The following is a 4,003-nucleotide window of genomic DNA, read 5'->3' as shown; positions in this document are numbered from 1 at the left end:
GTTAGGGTTGGGTTAGGGTTAGGGTTTAGGGTTAGGGTGTCCAGCCTTACGTCCCATTCAGCTGTGAGTGTAGATGTGGTCAGTCCAGTTGCATCACAGCCCCTGATTGAATTTTGTAAGAATTCCTCTCTCTCTCACTGTCTTTCTTTTTTTATAATTAATTTTTATAGTGGGGTGTAGCTGATTTGCAATGTTGTGTTTCTTGGTGCTCTACATCCACCTGAGTCACTTACAGAGAGACATCAATAAATTCTTTTCTAGTTTCTAGTAGTCAGATAGATGTTTTTTCTGTGAATAGAGTGTGCTGAGTCCACTTCCTTGAACAATGAGTATGTCTTGGCGATTACATTATTGGCGTATGGAACGGTATCTGTGCCAATTTCAACCTCCTGGTTTATGCATCACCGCACCACACTTTTCCCCTTAAGCAGCCATCAGTGTGTTTTGTAAATGTGTGATGGTGTTCGGTTTGTAATTCAGTTCATGGTTGGCGATTTTTAGATTCCCTTTATAAGTGATATCTTATGATAAGTTTCTCTTGCTGTCTAACTTATTTCACTCTCAATGACCAAACATAAGTCCCCCTGAGTTGCTGCAACTGGCCTCATTGCATTGATTTCAGGGCTGAGTAATATTCCGTTGTGCTTAAGTACCAAATTTTCTTTCACCATTTTTTCCTTCCAAGGACTATTAAGTTGTACCCAAGTCGAGGCTGTTGTAAACATAGCAGCAGTAAACGGGGTGCCTGCGTCCTGTGGATTTTTGGTTTTTCCAACATATAGGCCCATGAGTGGAAGCGCCCTATGCTTTGTAGCTCTGTTTTTTAGATGTTTTAGGAAACACAGCACACTTCTCCAGAGTGGCCGTTGGCAATTTACATTCCCCCCTTCAGCGTAACAAGGCTCCCTTTTCTCCTCTCCTTGTCCTGCATATCTGGTTTTTACCCTTTGTGAGGATGGTCCTTTTTTCTGATTCGAAGTGATACCTCTTTGTAGTGTTGATTTGCATTGCCCGCTTCTTTGGTTGGCCAAAAAGGGCGTATGCGTTTTTCCTGAATATATTCTGGAAGTTCAATTTGAGAGACAGCTTTTTTTGTTTAATTGATTAATTAATTAATTTATTTTTGGCTGTGTTGGGTCTTCGTTTCTGTGTGAAGGCTTTCTCTAGTTGTGGCAAGCGGGGGCCACGCTTCATCGCGGTGCGCGGGCCTCTCACTATCGCGGCCTCTCTTGTTGCGGAGCACAGGCTCCAGACGTGCAGGCTCACTAGTTGTGGCTCACGGGCCTAGTTGCTCCGCGGCATGTGGGATCTTCCCAGGTCAGGGCTCGAACCCGTGTCCCCTGCATTAGCCGGCAGATTCTCAACCACTGCGCCACCAGGGAAGCCCCTTGAATAGTTTTGTATTTAAAGTTTGTCTGTGGGGACTTCCCTGGTGACGCAGTGGTTAAGAGTCCGCCTGCCAATGCAGGGGACACGGGCTCGAGCCCTGGTCCGGGAAGATCCCACATGCCGCAGAGCAACCAAGCCTGCGCGGCACAACTACTGAAGCCTGCGCGCCTAGAGCCCATGCTCGCCCACAAGAGAAGCCACCGCAATGAGAAGCCCGTGCACCGCAACGAAGAGTAGCCCCGCTCGACGCAACTAGAGAAAGCCCACATGCAGCAACGAAGACCCAACGCAGCCAAACATAAATTAGAAACTACAATCAAATTTGCCTCTGAATAACTTTGAGTGAATTTGGTATAAGTTGTAAAGTTTGCATCTACATTCACTTCATTCCAAATGGTTTCCAATTAATTGTTCCTTAACTACTTTTAGAAAGCTTTTGGGATAGAGACTCCATTTTAGTTTGAATGTCCAGTTTAATGGATTCAGCAGTCCTGTCAGTAGGGCACGCTGCCTCCAGTGACCTGTGAGGGAGGCGCGGCCTGCACTTCCTGCACTGACCACAGGGTGGCGCCGAGTTCGCCTCTCTGACCCACAGCGCATGCTCCTTCCCTGCGAACTCGATTGTGAGGTCAGCTGAGAGCAGTTGAGCCTCCTCAGGCGCGGGGGCGGGGGCGGAGGCCTTCCGGTAGGACGCCCGGCTCAGTGTCTCTGCTGAGAGGAGCTCGGTCTCCGTCTCCTTAGGACTCGCTGGGGTTTCGGCTTCAGGACAAAGTGGGGCTGCGTCCACGCTGACTAGGGAACTAGGTTTCCTGAGGACCCAGGTGATGCCTGAGGAAAAGGTGAAGAGACGGTGAGGAAAAGTGGGGAGAAGCTTCCTGTGGGCGACTGACCGTTGAGGGGGTCCGTCTTCGTGTGAGCGAGGGAGGGCTTGGCGTGGAAAGCTGGGTGTTTGTTCAGGTTTGTGTGCAGGGTAGCCAGCGTGAGTTATGGGGCGTCCAGTTTTCCCAGCACCATTTATGGTGGGGAGTGTCGTGCTCCTTGGTGTGTCCTTGGTCCCTGTGTCATAAATTCACCGACCCCGTCCGTGGGGGTTGAATTCTGGTCTCTCTGTCCTGTTCCTCTGGTCCCTGTGCCCGTTTTGAGCCAGTTCCACACTGTTTTGGTGACTGTAGCTTCTCAGCAGAGTGTGACGTCAGGGAGGGAGATGCCTCCAGCCCGTTCTCTTTTTTCAGGGTTTCTTTGGCTATTTGGGGTCCTTTGTGGTTCCCCACAGATATTAGGAGGATTTGCTCTATTTGGGGGGAAAATACCATGGAATTTTGGGAGGGATTGCATTCACTGTGTCCACTGCTTTGGGTAGCATGGATATTTTAACAACATTAATTGTTCCATTCCATGAGAACAGGATATCTTTCCATTTATTGGTGTGTTTTTCAATGTCTTCATCAATGTCTTAAAGTTTTCAGTGTGCAGGTCTTTCACCTCCTTGGTTGACTTTATTCCCAGGTATTTTGTTCTTTTTGATGCAGTTGTAAATAGGGTTGCTTTCTTTCTCTTTCTGATGGTTCATTATTAGTGTTTAGAAATGCAACTGATTTCTGTGTATTGATTTTGCAACTTTACTGAATTTATTTATTAGTTCTTATAGTGTTTTTGTGGCATGAAGTGGAAAATTGGAATTCAAAAATCCCACTGTTTCTACCATATCCAGGTCGTCCACAACACGGAGGACAGCGGCTCCTAATATAACCTTCCCACGGTGCCTCTAAATGACATGTGGACTTTGGGTGAACTGGATCTGGGTAAGGCTTGGCTTCTATCTGGAAGTTTGATGTTTTCTCTGCTTTTCTGGCATGCTATTGACATACATGATGTTTTGAAAAGTAATTGACTTTCCAGTAATTTCAAACATACAACTTTACATACATAAAAACAAGTCTTGTACCTTGATTAAATATACTCCTAAATATTGATGTTGACATTATTACAAATGGAATTGTTCTCATAAATTCTTTTTCAGATTATTTTTTGCCAGCGTATGCATATAAGACAGATTTTCATGAATTGATATTTTGTTCTATAACTTTGCTTATTAATTAGTTGATTAGCTCAAATAATTTCTTTGCTGATTATAGGTAGTTTTATATATGAGATGATGTGACCTATGTTCTGTGAAGAGACACGGTTTTAATTTTTCCATTCACCCATGGAGGCCTTTTATTTCTTTCCTCAAGATTCTGGGTAGAACTTCCAGTACACTATTGAGTAACGGTGATGAAGGCCAGCTTCCTGGCCTTGTTCCTGATTTCAGGAGTAAATCTTTCAGTCTTTAACATTGAGCACGATGTTTGCTGTGGCTTTTTGTACTACTCTTTTCCATATTGAACAAATTTCCTTTTATTCCTGCTTTCTTGAGTGTTTTTCATGAAATAACACTGGATTTTCATTGTAGATTTTTTGCATGAATTGATATGGTTATGTGTTTTTACTTCACACCATTATTGTGGTTGAATACATTGCTTACTTTTAATATGTTGAGCAACCTGAAATTCCTGGTGTAGAGATACTTGCTTATGGCATTATCCGTTTAAAGTTCTGTTGGTTTCATGTTGCT

The sequence above is a fragment of the Balaenoptera physalus genome, assembly GCF_965194825.1.
Source record: "Balaenoptera physalus genome assembly, contig: HAP1_SCAFFOLD_576, whole genome shotgun sequence".
Taxonomy (NCBI): domain Eukaryota; kingdom Metazoa; phylum Chordata; class Mammalia; order Artiodactyla; family Balaenopteridae; genus Balaenoptera; species Balaenoptera physalus.
Note: the sequence above shows the minus strand (reverse complement) of the source record.